A 23,667-nucleotide genomic window follows, 5' to 3' on the forward strand; every position below is an offset into this window, starting at 1 on the left:
TAACCTATTCTCCAAAGCACCTTAGGCCAGGTCAAGAAGTAACAGGTTAAAGATCTTGACAGACTTGAACACTGTGCCCTATCTAACAAAATAAAATTCATTTAAGAAAAAAGTAAAGTCTTAGACTTAGGCAAGAAAAATAAAAAATACACATATAGACTGGGTGAAACCAGGCTTAATAGCAGTAACTGTGAGAGGAATCTTGAAGTCTTAGTGGACAACCAGGAAAATATGATTTGGTGCAGTCGCAACCAAAAAAGCAATGCAATCCTAAATTGCATTAACAGAGGGATACAATCGACATCAGGTGAGGTACTAATATCATTCTGTAAACCTTTAGCAAGACCACACCTACAATGTTGTATCCAGTTTTGGTCATCACACTATAAAAAAGATGTTGAGACTCTAGAAAAAGTGCAGAGAAGAGCAACCAGGATGATTAGGGAACTGGAGACTAAAACATATGAAGAACGGTTACAGGGACTGGGCATGGCTAGTCTAGTGACAGAAGGACCAGGGGAGACATGATAGCAGTGTTCCAAAATTTGAGGGGCTGCTACAGAGAGGTAGGGGGTCAAGTTATTTTCCAAAGCACCCAAGGCCAAACAAGGAATAATGGATGAAAACTGATTAAGAAGAGATTCAACCTAGAAATAAGGAGAAATTTTCTGAGAGTGAGAATAATCAACCAATGGAACAGCCTGCCTTCAGAAGTTGTGGGAGCTTCATCACTGGAGGCCTTCAAGAAGAGTTTGAACTGCCATTTGCCAGAAATGGTGTAGGGTCTCTGCTTTGGCAGGGGTTTGGACTAGATGACCTACAAAGTCCCTTCCAACTCTGTTAATCTGTAATCTGATTATTAAAGAGACATCCAACCCAGAATCAAGGAAAAATAAATAAAAGAAAAATAAAAAGAGTAAATAGTTAGGGTGCTGGCCTAGAAGCTAGGAGACCATGAATTCTAGTACAGTTTAGGCACAAAAAAGTGAACTGATAACTTTGGGCCAGTCACTCTCTCTCTCAGTCCAATCCACCTAACAGACTTCTTGTTCTGAAGACAATAGAAGAAAGAAGGAGTGTTCAGTATGTCCACTGCCTTGTTTTATATATATAAGTAACAAAGGCAAGATAAAAAATCTAAAAATGTTGTAATTTGCAGGTATTCAGGAAGTATTCAAATTGAATCAATTTGTAATAGGAACCAGATGAATTTCTCATCTGTTGTTTCACACTGTGCTTCTTTGCTTGTGATGGGATATTGCATGTTTTTACACTGGTTACTAAGCCATAATATTTTGATCTTCACTTTGATGTCCTTACCTCACTATAGCAGGTATAAAAGAAAAAAAATTACTAACAAAGAAATCTGTAGAAAGAGAAATCGGAATGCAGGCAACAAACAGGCCGGCATCTCTGCAGTCAGAAAGCCACATCTAATAGCACTACAACCCAGATATCTTTTAAAGTGGTTCTTGCGTTGCTATAGAAACAACATGTATGAGAACACCTTCAGGATTCACTCAAGGGGCCTTGTATTTTGCATTTTAGATTACATGCTGTATATATTTCAACAAATATATTTTTTTGAAAATGAAATCAAGAATCTCGTGCCAGGACATTCACAGTCAGTGTGAGAAAAACCTTGGAGATTAAGAATTTCCTTCATTTCATCCTTAACATTAAATCAGTTGTACCTTGGCAACTGGATAGGGAATTCCGGGAGTTAAAATCTACACATCTTAAAATTGTTGATGTTGAAAAACACTATCTAGAGCACCCTTCCCCAGATATATTGTGTGTGAGGTTGAGAAACACTGGATTAAACAAAATGCTGAAGAGGATATCTTGCATGGAAAAATTCCTAAGAAAGCAGTATCCTACTCACCCCTCCCTTAGAACCATTGTCAGTTTCTCTTTAGTTATAATGGGCATGATACAAATCAGGACTTCAAAAGTGCAACACAAAAATCTGAAAACTAATTTGTGCTGCCTTCTGAAAGTTCTCTCCCTTTTGGCCCCAACACTAAATAAATAATAATATTTGTTTGAGATAAATCTAAAACAAGATTAGGATTAAGGCATTAAGAGTTGTTAACCTAATCCTGCATAGCTTTTTCTCCAGTAATATCACACTACTAACTAGAGCATACAAAACATTTGCTAGACCAATACTTGAATACAGCTCATCAGTCTAGAACCCGCATTACGTATCTGATATTAATACAGTTGAGAAAGTCCAGAAATATTTCACAAGAAGAGTTCTCCACTCCTCTACTCCTTGCAGAATACCTTAGGCTACCAGACTGGAAATTTTAGACCTAGACAACCTAGAACTACTCCGCCTTTGGTCCGATCTAAGTATAGTACATAAAATTATATATTGCAATATCCTACCTGTCAATGAATACTTCAGCTTCAACCATAACAATAAAAGAGCACACAATAGATACAAACTCAAGGTTAACCGCACCAAACTTGATTGCAGGAAATACGACTTCAGCAACAGAGCGGTCAATGTCTGGAATACTCTACCTGACTCTGTGGTTTCTTCCCCAAACCTCAAAAACTTTAACCTTACTATTGACCTCACCCCTTTCCTAAGAGGTCTGTAGGGGGCATGCATAAGCGCACCAACGTGCCTACCATCCTTGTCCTTTTTTTTTTCTTAATATGTATCCATTTCATGTATTCATAACTATGTTTATACTTATACCCGTTATCTTATAATCGCTTGACAAAATAAAATAAAATAAAAATAAAGATACATTGCCTATATACTTTTGTACAATAAAACTAGTTATTTCTAGAAGTATTTCTGTTGGGATCGAAAGCTGCCTATTGGATTGTTTTGATGCAAATAATAATCACTAGATTGTTAAAAAGAAAATATGGGATGCAGTCTTCATGGCAGAGGGAAGCTTTATCAGTGTGTCTTGAGCTCAGAAATTAGTCAGCTGTAGCAGCCTTGAGGGCGGGCGGGGGGCGGGGAGAGACTGGCTATGCACCCTTGACTTCTGGTTCTAAGCTGACTTTTATATTACACTAAAGCATTTCAAAACTGCACCCAAATTTAAAAAGACTCGAGGGAAATAGGAAGCTTGATAAATCACCATTCCAAGCTATGAGATTTGATCGGGAGCAAATGTTTAAGGCATCTGAGCTCAGCATTATCAGGCAGGCCGCATCCATATTTCACTCTTACATTGTGAATTGAAGCAGCAGCAGGCAAAGGGAGAGAAAAAATGGGGGAAGGGAGAGATCGACAGTTAATTGGAAATGTTGCATCTGCTGCATATGCAAAATACATAAATATTTATATCCTGAGGGCTGACTTTTGGATGTGCTCCTAAGTAATAAGAGGAAAATTTTATTTTGGAATAAGAATTCTCTCCTTACTCTCTCTACACTGTAGTAAGCATGAACAGGGTATTATTATAATTATTATTCCCTTGAATGGGAGCTCTTTGCCCAATGTGTTCCTTTTGTGAATTTCATCCAACTGACTTCAATAAGAATCACACTGGATTTTTATTTTGAACAAGAAAAACAAGCCATAAAGAAATGGATAGAATCCATGTATAAATATGAGGGATTGCAACAGGGAGAAACTATAATAGCTCAAAAGTGCCTGCTGATTTACTGATTTGGGGGAGAAAGCGTTGTTAATCTTTTTAAAAAATCTATTCTAATCAGAATAGGAATTCATCACTAGATAACATCCAGTGTTTTATCTAGAAATAAAAATCCTCATCAGCTACGATTTTAAAAATGCTGCTTAGTTGAACAAAGGAAGGAAAAAGCAGGAAAATAACATTTCTCTGAGGTCTGTATAGCTCCAACATTACTAAGCTTCAGAAAGGTGTAACCTAGCAGAACTTAGTACAGATGTCTCAGCAAGTGCTCCATCTGGAATGTGCTGCATACTTTGAACTGAGTTTGTTTATTTTCCCTCCAGTAGAACTCTGCAATGCTTGTTATTTATTTCACTTTTGTGTATATTTTTAATCTTATGATATTGGATAGGCTTAGAATCTCATGGAATAGGATATAAGCCATTCTGATTGAGTTACAGGCAGAGGTGGTATTCAGCAGGTTCTGACCAGTTCTGGAGAACCGGTAGCAGAAATTTTGAGTAGTTTGGAGAACCGGCAAATACCACCTCTGACTGGCCCCGCCCCCATCTATTCTCTGCCTCTCGAGGAGCCTTCCCTGCCATACCATGCCACACCCACCAAGCCACGCCCACAGAACACGTACTAAAAAAATTGAATCCCACCACTGGTTACAGGTGAAATGGCATATAAGCCCAATGAAATAAATGAATTATCCCTTCAGAGATATTTGGACACAGACATTTTTTTTAGTAAATATGAACATATAATGGGATGTTGTTGCATCATTAAAATTAAAATTGTTCTGAAGTATTAGTTTATATAACTTTTAGTTGTCCAGTGGTCACCCCTTCACTATATCAGGTTACTAATTTATTATGGCATTAAGCTTTTGGGGATAATGGTGTATAAACATGTGAAAATAATATAAGATGGAGATAGAGATACAATATGATATGTGATATGATATTGTTGAAAGAAATAAGAAAAGAAAGGAGGGCATAAGAATGATCTATAGAGACTACGAACAAAATCATAAGATGTAAAGCAAATTTTTGTCCTGAACATTGAACTTGACTTGATCATTGTTTGAACTCTAATAAATATAGTTAAATCTTCTACTGAAAATTAATTATGTTGCTTCAAGGAATGTTAGCCTTATATTTAATTATTAAGCCAAAGCCAATGATGAGAAGGAATGACATGCAGGTAAAGAGGTGGGTCATAGAGCATTTAACCCTTCCCATTTTTCACTGAAAAGAAAAATGCCATGGATTGCTGTGGGATAAGTGAAATACTTTTCCCAGCTCCCAGAAAGCCCATAATTGTTCTGAATGTATTTACAAATGAGTATTCTCCCTTGTTTTGAAGGGAACCCTGGATCAGGATTTAAGACTAAGATTCAGGTGAGATTAAAAGAACTCAGAGGAGGAGGAAAGGAGAAGGAGCATGGATGGGGAGAGCTTTGGGGGGAAATTAAAAAAAAAATAGTTCCCATATCCTTTTATCAAATATATACCAAATCATTCAGTGCTGGGATTCAGCCGGTTCTCACCGGTTCAGGCGAGTCAGTTGTTAAATTTTTGCGCAGTTGGTCCCGCCCCACCGCACCCCTCCCACTCACTCCTTATCACTCTTCGCCCATCTTGGATGATGCCTAGAGTCATGTCTGTGGCATAGCTGTTGCTGCTTTCTGGTTCCCTCACTTGCCTCGACTATGTGGCCCAGCTGATTTCTGCCTGGTGATGAGCTTTCCTTCGCCGATCTCCGCTCTTCATCCAGCTACCTCCCATGCAGCCACTTATCACCTGGCCTGAAAAGGTAAGGCTGATGGTGGGGGGGGAGTTGCCCCATCACTGGTTGGATACCTGAGGTGGAGGGGAGGGTGAAGGATGGCAGCCGAGAGGAGGCCAAGCCTTGCCATGTTGCTCCTGATGTAGCCCTTTGGCCAAACAGGCAGGTCCAGAGCGGGTTTCCCTTCTGCAGTATGCCACTTTCTGCATTTAATTTCGGAGCCACCTAGGCAAGGCCAGCCCACTGCATCCAGGCCTGGCGGCACCCACCCCGGAGTGGTGGTTCCTGCTGCCACTGCGAGAGCCAGCCAGCCTAGCCTGAGGCCACCAGTAGCTCCTGGCCAGGCCCCCAAGGACCACAAGCAAAAGAACCATCGCCCTCCACCAGCCCACCCGAGCCTGCCCGCTCGGTCAGGTTATGGGAGTGCCTGGCCTCCCAACTGCTCCCCTTGTCCCAGAAACACTATAAAGCCTCCACAGCCTTGTGTTGTGCTACCCAGCTGCCTTAGGAGTGAGGGGAGATAAAGAGGCCAGCCAGCAGCCTGAACCATTGCTTGCTTTGCTGTCCTGACTCGGCTTTTGCAAGTTTCACAGCCTTTTCCCTTGCTGTGCAGCACTCTCAATCTTTGAGACTTCAGCTGCTCCCTAAAAGCAGAGCAAAGGGGGCAGGGCAATCGATATCCTTGCCCCTTGCACGCGTGCCTCCCAGGCTTTAGCTGTATATGCTTCCCCCAAAGCAGTGAAGATGAGTGGAGGAAAAAAAAGGCGATTTGTCAGGGCAAGCCAAGCAGCCCGGCTGTTTCAGACTTTAACCCCGTGTGATACAGGCAATGCTGTATGCTCCTGCTGGCCCAGAGGGTGGGCAGGTCATCCGGCTGTCGCAGAAATGGGAATAGGTTAAATGCTGCAAAACAGGAGGGGGGAGAGCAGAACAAATGCCTAAAACATGGGCCTAGATCTCACCTGCTGCTGCCGCGGGATGAGTCCTCTGGGAGGATGCACGCCATTTGGCCACTTTTGCTTCCCCTCCATTAAAGCTAGCACCTCAGGAAAGAGAAGAGGGGAAAGTCTCAAGCCCCACAGGCATCATGAGGGGAATAGCAAGCTCGTGCGGGAGGGAGAAGGAAGAAGAGAGTGAGGCTACAACAAGAGGTGGGGAAGAGGAAGGGGCTGTTGTGATGTTAGCGCTCAGGACCGTGATGCAGTCTCAAACCCCTTCCTGTGCTGGGAAATGGACATCTCTGTCCTCTATCAGGTTCACACTTGCTTGTGAAGAAGTGGGGTGTAGGGTGACACTGCATACTTCCCATTTTGGTAGCCCCCTCATAGGGAAAAGAAAACATTCAAAAAACTAAAAACCCCATGGCTCGGGCCAGGCTGCCGGGCTAGCGGCAGAACTTCCATGCCCAGGATGGACCCGCCATGGCACCCATAAGTCCATATCCACCAGCAGCGGATTGTCTGTATAAAATGAGAGGCTTTGCCTTCCCTGGGCAGTAGAGCTGCCTCTCGTTAGTGCCAGAGAGGCTGAGGAGAAGGCGGTGTGTGCCTGCCAAAAAATCTTTCTTACAGCTTCACTTGTAGCACAGATGAGAAGATCAAAACACACACGTACACACACACAAACAGAGGTTGGATCTTTCTTTCCTCCTGCCCAACCTACTGGAGACCCCTGGATTCCCTCCCCAACCCCGTGTGGCCCTTACAGGCATCACCCATGCGAGTGAAGTAAAGTTGGCCACACCCACCCAGTCACATGACCACCCAGCCATGCCCACCCAGAGAACCGGTTGTTAAATTATTTGAATCCCACCACTGAAATAATTCCTAAATGAACATATAACTTCACTGATAAACATTAAGTAACTATTAAATTAATAATCATATTTCAGAATTACATCAAAAACTCAAGCATCACTAGCTATCTCTTAAAATGTACGTGTCAATAGTATTTTAAAACTGAGTAAACATTTTAAGAAATTGATTGTGTAAATTACCTATTCCCTGCTTCCCTACCGTTAATCATATTAAATACATTAGTTTAATGATAAACAGAAGTGACAGGCAGAATATATTCAGTGTGGTTAAGAACACAAACTTATCATCAGTCTTACTTCACATCCATACCCATGACAGGGAGAGAAATATACTTATTTTCTTCCCTTTTTTATAGGGTCTTCCTCAATATGGTGTGTTTTATATGTACATCCTCTGTTGGCTCAAGTGCCGAAACAGAATTTTACAATTCAGGGACAAATGTACACATATATAGAAAATAACTCTCAGGCTATTCTCTTTCAAGATAAACTGTATTATTTGGAGTGCAGAAAAAAAGTTAAAAAAAAACTAGGCAAGAGAGAAGAATGCTAAAAGGAAATTAGCTAAAATGATTGGAAAAATGCCATTATTGTTCCCTATACAGTGGGATGCACTATATAAGGGAACAATAATGGCATTTTTCCAATCATCAAGCATAGATGCTTTTTTTACACACATTAAATGAGCAGCACCACACTCTAGAAATAAAACCCAATCATCTTTTAACATGTATCTTGTTCTACCTGTTACATTTATAGTCTTTTATCATTTTTTTTCTTTTAAGGCTTCCTTTTCAGGAATTTTTCCTTGGACCCCTAACATTTATAGCCATCACCCTAAACTCCACAATTCAAACAAGGGACCAACAATTTGTTCCTATCAACTCTGCAGGGAGGAGGGAGGAAGAGTTACAAGGGGATCCTTTTCTTTTGAACATGTTTGCTAGCTCTTTCTCTTTTTTTTGCATCCTGATTTTCAGGCTTTGAGATTGCAACCCCCAGCAACAGCCCAAGCCAGTTTAGCCAACAGTGTAATGTGATTAGTAGTGTAACATATTTGCAGGGTACTACAGTAGATGGAAAGGACCAAAGGAACAGCCTTTCATGTCTCAATTTTATACATGAGAAAAGTGGAGGGTATAATTTAAAAAATGATATTAAAAAAAATGATGCCCTGTTTTGTCATACTTTGGCCATATCACTGTTTGGATCTTCAATTCTGACATTGTGGATTTTTTTATTCTGCTTTTATTCAGTCAGTGCTGGTGCTGCATGCAGATCCTTTCCTCCCATAATCCTTTCCTACCATTTGCCTCTCTCCTTGCCCTCCCACCCCCCAGATTTTTCCCCTAATACTCAGCAGCTCAGGACAAAAATTTATTTTTATCAAACAAATTTTCCTATGGGATTAATTCTTTGACTTTCCATTTTCTTCCTGTTTCTATGGAAACTGCAACTGGTTCATATGTGTCGTAACCATAGCAACCATTATGGCTGAAGTAGATGGTGTGTGTTTTAAAGATGCAATTAAATAAGAATTAGATTAGCATCACTCGTGCCATGTGTGGAGCAAAACCTGCTGTGGCTGTTACGGGTTTGATGGAGACTATTTTTGAAAATAATCATACCCTTTTCTCATTTCTCTCCAATCTTTATTCTACTGGTAAAACTAGATGTTGGCTTTTTTCCCAAAAGATGAGCACAAGCAGCATAAATGGATGTCTCTATATTACAGACAGAAGCTGCTAGTAAAACACCTTCCAGGATAGAGGAAAAAAATTACTTAGGAGAGTAGATTCTAGATTCCTTAAGTCTCTCACTCTCTTAATGAATAACTGAAATGATTAAATTTTCCAGAATTTTTAATGATTACAAAGAGACACACAGAATGTGTTCTGTACTTCATAAAATTAATTGAGAATGCTTTCTTTGATCACATAGAGGTAGTGATTTTTTTTTAAAAGTCACCAAAATAATTTCCCAACCAGTAATTATTTAAATGATTTTAATCCATTGAAATAGTCTAATGAGGGCTGCAGTATCTACTAATGCATTCATTAGTGTCTGCCTAGCATATTCTCCTAATTCTTTTGACATTGATCTTAAGTTTTTCCAACTACAGAGATGGAATTCAGTCATAAGATCACACGATTAAAACATTTAACAGATTTAACAGATTAACAGAGTTGGAAGGGACCTTGTAGGTCATCTAGTCCACCACCACCCCAAGCAGGAGACCCTACACCATTTCTGACAAATGACAATCCAATCTCTTCTTGAAAGCCTCCTGTGATGAAGCTCACACAACTTCTGAAGGCGAGCTTTTCCATTGGTTCATTGTTTTTGTTGTCAGAAAAATTCTCCTTGTTTCTAGATTGAATCTTTCTTTGATCAGTTTCCATCCATTATTCCTTGTCTGGCCTTCGACTGCTTTGGAAAATAGTTTGACCCCTTCCTCTCTGCGGTAATCCTTCATATATTAGAAGACTGCTATCATGTCTCCCTTGGTCCTTCTCTTCACTAGACTAGCCAGGCCCAGTTCCTGTAACCATTCTTCATATGTCTTAGTCTCCAGTCCCCTAATCATCCTGGTTGCTCTTCTCTGCAGTTTTTCTAGAGTCTCAACATCTTTTTTATAGTGTGGTGACCAATTCTATATTCTGAATTCTATATGCTGCTGTCAACCATAGATTCTTCTATATTCATTTTGGTGGGAGAAGAGACCAATATTCTATTGGACAGAGCTGCGCTGGGAAGCAGCTGTCCATTCCATTTATTATAACCTGATTCCCCAGCTGAATTTGATTGAGTCTGAAGTTGAGCAAAAGGATGGTGCTGTGGACAAAAATAAAGCTATGCCAAGGGCATTATGAAAAAAAACATGTTTATTGGCAAGCAGATAGTAGTTACAGAAAAATTAAATGATTGGCACCAGAACTAAGAAAATTGGCTTATTCTGAATTGCTATGGCTATGAACAATCATAGAAAATGTTTTCATTTTGATAAGGAGAACTGCTTGGCATAACCAATTTAAGCAGCAGAAAGCAAAGTTGCAGAGAGCCAGTTTGGTGTAGTGCTTAAGACATCCGACTAGAAATCTGGAGCAATGCGAGTTCTCCTCCTGCCTTAGCAAAGCCAACTGGCTGACCTTTGGCCAGTCATTGTCTCTCAGTCCCGGGAAGGAAACAAGAGCAAAATTGTTTCCAAGAAAATTGCAGGGGCTTGTCCAAGCAATTTCCAGAATTCAATAGTGACTCTAAGACCACAAAAGCAAAAAAGTACCAATGAGCATGACTACTAGCAATATTCCTTGGTGTTTATCTGGTTTCCTGGCTTAACTTTTTGAAAGTTTTAAAAATAATACTTAACATATTTGGAAAGCTACCATGATATAAAGCAAAGCACTACCCTCTGATATAAATATCACTTCCAAGAATGCATGTAGACATGATGGGCATATTTAAGGAATAAAAATGGGAGATGATTGAAGCCTAATATTTTGTTTGGGCCAGAAATAAGAAAAAGATAAGCTGCGATAGCTGGGAGCGTTAATATCCTAACCAATCCCAAACAGTTGCCTTTGTAAGACTTAAAAGGTTTTTTTTTGCTTGCTTGTTTTGCTTAACATTCTTTGCCCATTCTAAAAATATGTTTCTTCTTCGGTCACTGCTGTTGATTTATGGTATACATTAGTCTTTCCCAACATTATGTGCTCTAGGTTTATAGGAACAACTACAGCAGCTATTCTGGTCGAAAATGTTGGCATTTCTCCCTCCAAAACCTTTGGAGAACACAAGGTTACAGGACCCGGGCCTATGTTTGGGTTGAGTGGCTTCTGTTTGGGTTGTCTGTAAGTTAACTGTGGGAGAAAAAAAACTAGTTTTGTGTATTTTTCATATATGTCTTCTATAAGTAGCTTTCTCCAGTATGGCACCCAGATAAGTGGGCAGCAAGGCTGAAAAACTTTGGACCTTGTCAAGCCAACCTGAAGAGCACTAGTTTGGGAAGAGTTGTTCTAGATTCATGTTCACAATTTCACACAAGCTCTTCAGCAGAATTTGTGTAATATCATGTATTATAGTAGGATGGTCCCCTTACTACTATCTCTGCTGCTTTTGATAGCACTATCCTTTGCAAGAAATTAGCAGGTGTTAGCTTTCCCTAGCCTGTTGCTTTCCTGTCACATGCTTCATTAAATATTTGCTTGAGATCAGAGACAATTTAAAGTGAAGATATTGGCACCCTTAAAAATATGAATCTTCTAACTGAAGAAGCTACTGGATTGTTTTTGACTTCAAGGTCTGCAATCCACATTCTCCTGAAAAACACCAGTAGAGGCACTATAAATATCTAGGATAGGGCTGTCAAACTCCTGACTGGCGGGCCAGATGCATCACGTGCTGGCCACACCCTTGCCCTGTTTAGCGAAGTGGGGAAAAGTCCTGATATATCATGTGATGCCACTGTGACAACGTGAGTTTGACACCCCGATCTAAGATATTCTTCAGTTCATAAAGCAAGGTTGCATTTACATCTTTAATGCTCTTTGAAAAACAGAGCTGCAGCTAATTCATGCTGGTCTAGTCCCATCTTGCAGTGAGCAACTTGGCACAACAAAAAATTGATGTTGTCTTTCTACAATGCCACTTTCACCCCAAGCTGATATGGCCCAGAAATATTGGAACTACCATTCCCAGATTTCTCAGCCAGTATGGCTATCGGTGGGGAAATTCATGGTTTAGGTGACTCAATCCATTCTCATTGCAATCCCCTTCTGCATTTCTGTCCAGAAGGTGCTGTGAAAAAAATAAACCTTACATTTCTTGCCTGTAATGAAAGTTTGCACAAAGTTTTAGTTAATTCATTATCATACCATCTGCAGGTCTCATTTTTTTCTGAACACTGAATGTAAGGGGAAAAACCATCATAACAGTAAGAGAAGCTCAGTAGTAGAACCACCTACCTAGAGAAGTCATGGGCTCCTCATCATTGCAAATCCTCAGACAGAGGTTGGATAGTATTCAGTCACAAAGGCTCTAGTTAAGATTCCTGAATATAGTAGAGGGTTGGTCTTCATTGCCTAAATGGCCCTTCCATTTCTTTAAATCTAAAACATTAAGATATTGTTAAATAAATAGATTCAGAATCTGTAACGTTCCCATTGTCTATCCTGTTTATGGTCAATGAAAAATAAGAAAAAGTAGGGAGGGGGAATCCCTATCGGGACAGTGTTTTCTGTTGTCAGTGCTGAAAGCCTTTGTTATTGTATGCTTTGGAGGACAGGAGATTTGCGTCTTACTTGGTCATGCAACGACAAACAGCTTTGTTTCTCCAGTTCTTTTTAAAAAGTAATTTCTTTTTACTGTTTGCATTTAATGCAGTATTTAAAAATGTAACCATGTATATGTAGTAGTAGGTTTTTAGTACCTTGTCCTTTAATAACAGACTGAGCTAGATAGACAATCCAAACTGAGTTAATTATATGGGTGTAGACAGGCTAATATACTCTGCATGTGAGTGGTGAGCAGTGGTTGTTGTTGTTTTTAGATAATATCTGTGGGCTCTGAACATCATTCACTGCAACAAAGGGCTTGGAAGATAAGATTGTACATTCTTCAGGAATCTTCCTTTCTGTGTATTTACCAACAACTGTTTTCCTTTCCCTTATATTTTATCTTCTGCCTTTGAGATCAAAATCTACCTAGGTTAGATTGATAATTGGGTATTTTACCTCCTGGCATCCATTCTGTGGTTTATTTCTATCTCTCTCTCTTTTTTTTTAATGAGGTTAGTTTTCTACACATCAGGGGAAGACCAGGTTGGCGGAGAATGCTGTAAGACAATGTTTATTGGACAATCAAATTAGACTTATTGCTCCTGTGAAAAGTGCTTCTAGGTGACATTTATTCTGCCAACTTAGTCAATCAAGGTGTTAAATTTATAAATAAATAAATATTTTTATTATTGCAGTAGCAGAATAAATGGGAAAGAGAAAAAGCTCACATATTCCTCGGTGCTTTCATACCAAGCTTTACGTTTCTGTTTTACAACCTTCTAGGCAATTCTGATGCAATTCTGCCAGGAAATTTGTGTTTTTGTTTTGTAGCACTTGAACCATTATATTGAGAAAATACGCCATGAGTGATCAGAAAAGCAAGGGAAGAAACCAAGAGGAAGGCATGCAAAGGTCACCCAAGCAAGACTTTTGGCAACAGTACAAGATACATACTACAGCAGTACAATATACATAGAGAGAGGAAATCACAAAAATAAAACATATCCTTGAAAATACCATAATCAGAATTAGCCCATGTAGAAAATTCCAGTTGCACTGCCTCATAGTAAGTTTGAAAACTGGAAAAAGACATTTTATATTCCAACAGCGTAGGAATCCAAATTAAAAAATATCTCTGACCAATGATTGTTTATCCTTTGGCTAAAATATATATGCATTGAAATTCATTCCTAGCTTATAGTTTTCTTTGCATCTACCATGCTGGTATTGAGGTACCTTCCCACAATGTCCTTGCTGCAGATATCAAGGGGCAATCCTTGATAGTAAAAGTTAGCATGCTGAAGTCATATGTCAAAAATATAACATCCTCTCAGCAAACCATAGTATGCCACTGTTGCTGTACTGCAGAAAACTAAGATAAGCCCAGGGTGACCATGGTTGAGGCTGAAATCAAGCCAGGAATGACTTTCATATCTTACATTGTTTCCATTATGCAATACTAGTGTGGTCAACCTATTGCTTTTCTCAATACGCTGCTTTCTAGTTCTGCTGGCTAGGAATTGTGGAAGTCAAAGTTGAACCCATCTGAAGGGTACCAGATTTGGGAAGTTTCGTCTGTTGTCTCTCTAGGCCACTGTTCCTCAACCTTCACAACTTTTAAGACTTAAGTTCCCAGCATGCTGGCTGGGGAATTCTGGGAATTGAAGTTCACACATCTTAAAGTTGCCAAAGTTGAGAAATACTGCTTGGGGGTATTTGTTGCTGTTTAATTTACTTGGAAAATGTGTTGCAATGTGTGAGTTTATTTATTTATTTATTTATTTTGCTTCAGAGAAAGTTGATCTCCACTACAAGTGTGGTCTGTAGTGCAATCATCTTTTTCTTGATAAAAAGAAAATCTGAATCTGTTGGACCAGAACTCCTGCAATCTGTAGCCAGAGCAGCTGAATAAATGTTAAGTGTTCTCAGGCAGAAAGAGATGGTGAAAGGGGAATAACCTCTTGTTCCCCTGCAGTGTGTTCCTGACCTTGTCTTCATTTAAGTAGCCAGTGGGTTTTTTTTTTTTAATTTCCCTTTGCAATGTGATGAAAACAACTGAAACATAATTTGAGATAACTGTTATGCCACTTGTGACAGCTTCTGGAAAAGTGCAAAGGTCGACTGCTTCATTTGATATCTCATTACACAGTCATTCAGCATTTGAAAACCTGCAGCTGAATGAAAATGTGTGGCCTCAGCGACGATATGGAATTATATCAGTGGAGGTTCCATTCATCTATACCAGGGGTGTCCAACCTTGACAACTTTAAGACTTGTGGACTTCAACTCCCAGAATTCCTCAGCCAGCTTTGGGAGTTGAAGTCCACAAGTCTTAAAGTTGTCAAGGTTGGACACCCCTGATCTATACAAACCCCAATTTGATGCCATAGCCATCAAGGGATGAGCGTGATTGTATGTAAGAAGCATTGCTCTTTGTCCTGACATCAGATATTATTCCTCCTTTTCAGGATGAAGCAAATGTACTGTTTGGCTGACTGAGCTGTTAGTCATGTCTCAGTGAAATATGGTGAGATAGTGATGATACCGGCGTTTTGCCTGCCTTTCATCTCTCCTTGGTTTCACATTGGGAAGCTGCAAGCAAATGCGGCATGGCAATTGCTTCATCCAACTTCTACTCAGCATTATTCATGCATTTCCTCATCAGTAGACACATTTTGTTCACTTTCATTTAGCCCAAAACCTGTAAAGTGCTGTGATTCTTACATTCTTTTTTCATACTTTTATTTTCATCCCATTTTTCTTTCTTTAAAGACGGGGGTGGCGGGGGAAGAGTGTCATTTGTTAAAGAAGAATATTTTCTCCTAACCCTGCTCAGAACCGTTCCTAGCCAATATGTATCACGTATCTTCAGGGGAGTGTATGACAAAGTGCAAGGGAAAAGACAATACATTACTCTGTGAGGGCACAAGGAAGAGAAAACCTTCTGAAATTCAGCCAGCTCCCACCAAGTAGGCGGCATTTTACCTGCAAAGGAAAACTCTAGGGAAGAAGATGCTCATATACGGTATGTGCATGTTTTCTTTTTAAGGCAGCGCATGAGGCGGACTGCACTCAAAAGAAAAAAAAGTAGGTGCATTATTTTAGTGGGACCCACTAAAGTGCCTGATTTTTCATGTGTACCTGTGAAAATCATGCCCTATTATCCAATATGCCAACTGGGTCCTGCCTTAGCTTCCCCTTCTCCAAACAAAGAAGTATAGATTCAGGGAGATGAGGAGGGGAGAGGGGGAGTCGCTTTGTGATCTCTACAGTTTTCTAGTTATTTTTCAGGAAATGGAGAGGGCTGCCAATTTGCTGTTTCTTTCTCTGATATTAAATTGTAAAGCCCCCCTGGGTCTTCCAATGGGCCTGGCTTCTATCTTCATCACTGGAGCAATGATACCGCACTGCAGGGGGTGGGGGGAGGGACACACAGCCTTCCCAGTTCCCAGGGGAACAAACTGCTCATCGGAAGGACCCGTATCCAGGCAACCAGCCTACCCCCTGCCTGAGACAAGCAGGAACAGCTGGGAAGTTGGAAACAAGGAGGAGATGCTCCTGTAAAAAGAATGGTGGGGAGGGGCGACTGGAGGGAGGGAGGGGGGGAAGAAAGTTGCTATTTTGAGCTGCCTCTGTCTTCCCTATCACACACGCTGTATTTACCCCAGCTATAAGGGCCAACGCTTAACCAAGATGATGTATTAGGGTGCATAATATTCTGGCAAGATATGACAGTTTCACACTCCTGGAAATAAATACTTTTTTTTTTTCTACGAGTCAGGGCAAATGCCTCCTGGAACTCGGAGGATAAATTCATAAGTTCCAAATTCCATATGTGAAAGAAATAGAATATTTCCAGCAAAGGACTTTCAGAGAAATGTGCCCTTAAGCAAAGCACATTTTGCTTCCCGTTGCATGGCTTCAGCTAAGTACCCTCATCAGGGAAAAGGCATTCAGATCAGAATTTCTCACTTGAAAATTATGATTTTTTTGGTAACCTTATGGAAAGATGGGGGAGGGGGAAGAAAAAGAGAGGGAACACACATCGGTGTTATCCTCTAAATATCAAATTCTTTGCTTTTGTATCATTCTGTTGAAAGAAATGTCCATATGGTTCAGTTCCAAGTGTAGAGAAAGACACTGGAAACTTGGTGGATGATTGGAAAGATGTTTGGTAAACAGGACCACATGTGTTTTAGGTCCTGGGCAGCTGACCACACAGAGTTGAAAGAGAGAGGTATTTATACCCTCTCTTGGCCCTTGCGCTTCCTGTTCCTGTGGCAAGAGCATGTATTCTATTGGTTGCTGTCAGACTCTCATGGGGCTATGCAGGGGTTATAGCTGATTTTGTAGGTTATCTCAGTCAGGCTTGGTTGAAGCTTGGGCTGATGCAATGAAGGGGCTCTGTTGTGCAGTTTCTATTGTGGCTGAATGGCTTTGCCCTGAAGGATAATGACATCATCCTGGAGCTGAAGGTCTTTTGTTTTGTAGTTAGGCTTAATGGACACCAAAGATCTGTTGGGGGCAGGGAGCTAAAACTCTGAGTTCCTGTCCTTAGAAACATGTTTCTCCTTTAGGGAAAATATAATATTCTGCCTTTTTAATATTTCCTAAAATATTTCATTCTTCTAAGAGGGGTGGATTCTAACTTTCTACAATTCCATGATGTTGTGGGTTCTCCATTACTGATGATTTTAAGAAGAGATTGGACAGCCATTTGTCTGGAATGGTATAGGGCAGGGCTGTCAAAGTCACAGCGGTGTCACGTGACATATTGGGACATTTTTCCCCCTTTGCTAAACCGGATGTGGGTGTGGCCAGTGCGTGACACATCCAGGCCATGGGCCACAAGTTCGACAGCCCTGGTATAGGGTTTCCTGCTAGAGCAGGGGGTTGGACTAGAAGACCTCCAAAGTTTTATTCTGTCATGCAGCCATTATGTCTTTTGGTACCCAAATAACAGTATTGCTTGAAAGGTGCATGACTAAAAAAGCTTTACTCTTACACCGTTTTCTCCATGCAGGTTTTGTCACATAAGCACAAATGTACATTACTATTTGACGAAATACAATTAACTTTTCATTATTTTTGTAAAATATTTTGTAATATTATGGAATAAAACCTGAAAGCCTTAACGGGCCTTTTCATGACAATAAATAAAAATGAATGCATTTTAAATAGAGTACTCTGTAGTACTATTGTTAGCTTCTAGGTGAAACGTGGATATATGTGGGTAGTATGTTATTTTAAAAGCCATTGTTCATGAGCATGAGCATAAGAAAAAAATAGGTTTTGGCATATGATGTTGTGAAAAATATTTGCATTAAAGAGATGCTGATTTGGACACAATGTTCAAAACTTCAAAGCTTACTGTGTCTATCTATTTCAATATCATATATGATATAGATATAATTCAACACATGGAATCAATTTTTGTTACATTATTTGGAGAGGGTGAGTACAACTAGTGAGTTCATGGCAGAGGCAGATCTGAAATGAGAACATCCTCATGTTTAAGTCAATTGCTTTTTTAACCAATTAAACAAACATGTTTTCAAGTGCTTAAATATAACAACACTAATGTGCAACAAGGCTTTTCCTAACTTGATATTCCTCAGATATTCACGCTCTTTAATTCTCAGCTGGAATGTTCAATACAATTCAGCAAAATGTCACATGATATATGGTAGTACATTATCTTTTTTAAAAAACTGATTGTTAGCTATATTAAGTAATTTTTTAAAAAGAAAAAAAAATCAAACCAGATAAAAATGGCACAGATATCCCTATGTTATATAGAGGGAGTAGCATTAAAAATATATTGCCATTCTGCAAATGTTTGTGGGTCGTGTTAGATGGAAGTGATTTTGCATGGTCACGCTCATGAAATCACCAGAAGCTGAGTTGTCTTGAAGGAGATGTTATTTTATACTATTTTACTGGAGGCTCATGGTAGAAGGGAGGGGAATACAATAAGTTAAGGTTAGTATTAATAGAGACATCTTTTACTGGGAAAAGAAACTTAAGATGTGGAAGAAGGACATGAAAATTGCTCCCCATATTTTTGCATTCACAGTGTAGGGGTGTTATTAAGAATAACATGGACAACTAGATCAGTGACCAGCCATTGTGTTGCTAATGTAGGTGCGGGAGTGTTTATCATTTTTTTTACTTCATAGCTGCTCTTCATGCCTCCTTTGATTGTGTTATTAACACTGTTGCCAAGAAAATTTGTGCTCTTTAATTTTGTCTTCTTTAATAGGTGACATTAAGGAAGCATCTATTATACTATTTGCACCTTATCCTCAGTGTTCTCCTTCCCTTGTTCCCAGGGATTCTACCAGTTCTCACCTATTCGCTAGAACCGGTTGTTAACATTCTAAGCAGTTTGGAGAACCAGTTGTTAGAAGAAATCACTGGCCTAATCCTGTAAGGAAGGCAAGAAGGAAATATTCTGGTGTTGCTTACAGAAACTGCTTCTCTGTTAACCTTTATTACATTCTTGGCAGGACTAGATTTCCTGTCTCAGGAACTTCTCTGGAGTTTTTTTTCCCCTCCTTTGCTGGTACTTTGCTTGTGTGGAGTGACCATTCAAAGTTACAATGGCACTGAAAAAAGTGACTTATGACCATTTTTCACACTTACTACTGTTGCAGCATCCCCACAATCATGAGAGGCCAGGCGAGGAGATGCGTGCCTCGATGTGAGTGATAGAGTTGGTCACACCCAGCCAATAACATGACCACCAAGCCATGCCCGCCAACTAAGCCACGCCTACAGAACCAGTTGTTAAAAAATTTGAATCCCACCCCTGCTTGTTCCCTACTTGCTGCAACTTTGTGTTATGTGTAGATGCGTCTTTGTATATGGACGTGACCTCATACAAGTCAGAATGAATAATTAAGAGTAAACATGGGTGACACACAGGGCTCTCCTAATTAAAACAGGTTTTTACCATTTATTCATTTCTTTACTAATTTTAAGTACATACTTAAAATTCCCTGCCCCCTCAGAAAATATGCACATTCCTCTAAAGATCATATGTGAATGATATGCAGAAGCATACTTGTGTTCTTCATATGTTTCTACCACTTTTTGCCACCAGCTATACTGTGCAGGTCCTGGCAACTCTGATAGGGAAGTACTTCTGGGGGGATTTCCCCCTCTTGCCTCTTTCCTGATAACTGGGGGGTCTCTTGCAGGCCCTGCCTGTTCAAACATCTTGCCCAATCAGAGTGCCCTTCCACCCTTTTCTGGTGAAATTCTACTGGCAAATCCACAACTGCCTTTGCCAAGATATATAGATTGACAGGCTTTGGCAGGAACATTCCAACACTAAAAATAAAGGTATGGCTCAAGTATGAACGATCCAGAGACTTTTCACCTACCCCCCTCCTCTTCTTTCTGCAGTTTATCTTTCCTCACCACATACAAACAAACATATGTACTGGTTGCAGCAATCACCAAGAGGACAAATATTCCCATAAGAAGTCCAGTTATAGCTCCTCACCCTTCCCCTGTGGTTCTCTGCTGCCAGGAGCTACAGCTACTGAAAAACAGTGGCATAGAAAATAGATATCTCATCTCAGAAACAACTTTAGAGCAGCTCTTTGAAACATGTTGGAGTCTAGATGAAAGATACTGATTGAATCATGTTCTATATTAATCAGATGTATTTCATTTTAGTATTCTTTATTTGATTCCTTTATTCAGAGTATATATTTGCCCACCTGGTAACCTCTGGATCTGTTGGATTGTATCTCCTCTCATTCCCATCAAAATTGTTCAGTGGTCAAATAGAGATGGTGGCAGTTGTAGGTCAGCGCATGTGGAGGGATGTGGTATGATAAATGGTGATTCAAATGGTCCTGTTTTTATCCAAGGGGAAAATGGCTGTGAAGATGACTCCTAAAATAGAAAAATGAAACAGAAAAGAGTGTCTGCTTCCAACTCATATTCTTAGTCAATTTGAAATATGCTTATTATTTTAAAGGTAAATTATTTTCCCACTTTATTCAGATAAATTTGGTGTTCAAGTATCTTCCTTACAACATTTTTTGTAGTGGCATTGGAAGTATTTCACAGCTCATCTTCTCTACTTTCAAAAGGACACCTCTTTGCTAGGTAATGATGATACCCAACATCAACATGTACATCCCTAAGTTTATGGTGTTTGAGAATGTATAAAGGTAAGTAAGTTTTGGTTAATAAAAAAAAACCCACTCAGTGTTGAGCAATACATATTAGAGGGCAGCTAAGAGATCATTGGAACATAATAATTCTTTTTGAGCAAATACTATGAAATTAATCCTCACCAATTTTAGCACAGAAGTTTCAATGTAATTTAAGACTGGAACCCTTTGCTTATGGATACTACACTCTGGTGCCATAGTAAATTCTCACATCTGAATAAACATTTCCAGGCATGAACTATATGCTACTAAATAGGAACATGTCAAAATACCTAGGAGATGTTTTTTAAAAAAACAAACTTCATTAACCAAATTCAACAAAAACATTTTTACAGAATTCTTTTAATATGATTGGTTCAGATAATCTCAAAATAACTGCAGACTACTGGATTTGGAAAATTATAAAAGGTTCTTTTGCCCAGCTGCATATTTGCTAACTTAGAGATTGCCTCCATCATTGTCTTCCAAACTTCCATAAATACAGAAAGGGCACATTAGTCTCCTGTAAGAGAATGGCCAATTCAAAATGTCTGTAATATCTGATTTAAACCTTTTGAGGCTGTGTTACCAAAACTGAGCTGTAAAAGAACTGATTTCAATCTTAATCCTACCATCATCTCTACAACTGTTGTCTAACAACCCTAACCTACAAGAAGTTCTCCACCCTTATCCTATAGAAGTAATTTAAAATACACCATAACAACATTTTACAAGAACATACAACATTTTTTGAAAAGTTATATGTTATTTTTTGAAAAGTTATATATACCTAGAAATCTTTTGTAATCTTTGTGATTCTGAATGGTCCCAATAAATATCTGGGAAAAGCTGTCATTAATGAAAAATGTCTTGAATGAATGATATATTTCCTTAGCAACCATTTCGTATTTTGCAAGTTTCCCATTTTGTATGAAGCCCAAAATCCAGACATCAGTTCTCTGCAAAACAAAACCAACCAAATACCTAATAAAAACAGACCTATATGGACTATTATACAAACCATTTCCCCACACCAGTGATGACCAATCTTTTCGGCAACAAGTGCTCAAAACACATGCACTCACACCCCCAAAATGCAATGAACACATGCGCCCCATGTATGCGCCCCATGCATGTGTATGTGACCCCCCTGTGCATGTGCCCTGACCCCACACATGCGCCCTGCCTCCATGCATGCACGCATGACTCCCACATGTGCCCCCCACCCCCACACATGTGCATGCTACTCCCACACATGCCTCACACATGCATGACAGAGACCCAAAGACCAGCTGGCTGGTGGTGGGGCATGTGCATGCATGCGTGGCAGATTTGAACTGGGGCGACAGCTCGTGTGCCCAGAGAGAGGGCTCTGCGTGCCACCTTTGGCACACATGCCAAAGGTTTGCCATCACGGCCCTAGACTATTTTATTATTAATAAGGATCCCTGCAGCTACTTTTCCACTTTTCCATATGATGATCTGAGATGTCCTGTGTATTACCAGCACATCTGAATCGGATTCAAAAATTTTAAAAACCAGTTCTGTGGGCGTGGCTTGGTGGTCATGTGACTGGGTGAATGTGACTTGTGGTCTTGGCTGGGTGTGGCCAACTCAATATCACTCACATCGAGGCACGCATCTCCTCGCCTGGCCTCTCATGACTGTGGGGATGCTGCAATAGTCGTAAGTGTGAAAAATGGTCATAGGTCACTTTTTTCAGTGCCATTGTAACTTTGAATGGTCACTCCACATAAGCAAAGTACCAGCAAAGGAGAGGGGGAAAACTCCAGAGAAGTTCCTGAGACAGGAAGTCTAGTCCTGCCAAGAATGTAATAAGGGTTAACAGAGAGGCAGTTTCTGTAAGCAACACCAGAATGTTTCCTTCCTGCCTTCCTTACAGGATTAGGCCAGTAATTCTTCTAACAACCAGTTCTCTGAACTGCTTAGAATGTTAACAACTGGTTCTAACGAATAGGTGCGAACTGGTAGAAACCCACCCCTGATCTGAATCCTAAAAAGAACTGATTGTTTGGAGGTCTTCTGAAGATACATTCTTGCAGAATTCACTGTCACTTTTACCCACTGGATGGAAGCTCCTTTCCCCAGGTAAAGTACTTGCCCTAAACATAATCCTTTAGTAGAACGGTACACACAATCCATGTCAGCTGGCATCTGAAGAGCTGGAACACAGGAAATTGTTCTTCTGTGCCCATATTTGCACCGCCACAGACTCTATGCAAATCTCTTTAGGCTGCTTCTGTAGGAATGGCATTTGTAAGACAGAGTTCCAAGATGTTGCAGCCAAACATGGTGTTAGTGATTATTTTCTAGCAGGTAATTTGGAGGAGATTGTGACTTCATAAAGGACCCGGGCATCCATAAAGAGAGATTGTAGCTTCAGTAAGTTGGCAAAATTCCACAACCAAATGTTTTATTTTTTAGTGCAACAAAATGAGCATCAGTGGAGTAGGGTAATATATATCTCCTGTTTCGGAAAGTGAAATATAAAAATGCATTATTTATTGAACGCCATCTGTATGCTAGGCACACAGAACTGACAGAAAGAGGGGGAGAGACTCTCTGTAGCCTTGGCTGCAGCAGGCAATTATTCCTCTCAATTTTTCCAGCACTAAGGGTAAAGATAGTTTTACAGTCTGCTCTAAGAATTATATAGGACACTTGTGCTATGGAATGCCCTGTAGAATAAAGCTAGCAAACAGAATGCATTTAATGTTCATTGATTTGGCAAATCCTCCAGATAGATATGAGGCAAACTCTATAAAATAGGGATTACAGTGTTAAAACTATGAAGTCTCCTAATCAGCCTACAAACTGCAAGGAAATGCACTGAGGAAACCATGCTTCGTATTTTGGGGTGGGTGGGGTGGGAAAAGGGGAATAATACACATTTGTGCATATAATGTTTATGAATTAAGAAGTGCACACAAATACACAGATGCTAATGTCTGTGCGTGTGTGATCTCTGCCCCACAAAT

The 23,667-nt window shown here is 40.0% G+C and overlaps 1 long non-coding RNA gene across 1 annotated transcript in view; it reads right to left on the minus strand.

The window, feature by feature from the left end:
- Positions 1–23,667, minus strand: part of LOC148128239 (uncharacterized) — a 116,832-nt gene that overhangs the window by 46,589 nt on the left and 46,576 nt on the right. Inside the window, exons 2-3 of the long non-coding RNA XR_015741103.1 lie at positions 20,228–20,405; positions 12,186–12,329 (exon numbers count right to left, since the gene is read on the minus strand). This is a non-coding gene — a long non-coding RNA (uncharacterized LOC148128239). The remainder of the gene's footprint in view (positions 1–12,185; positions 12,330–20,227; positions 20,406–23,667) is intronic.

This window comes from Pseudonaja textilis, chromosome 1, assembly GCF_049901715.1.
Source record: "Pseudonaja textilis isolate UNSWEBS1 chromosome 1, rPseTex1.2, whole genome shotgun sequence".
NCBI lineage: Eukaryota > Metazoa > Chordata > Lepidosauria > Squamata > Elapidae > Pseudonaja > Pseudonaja textilis.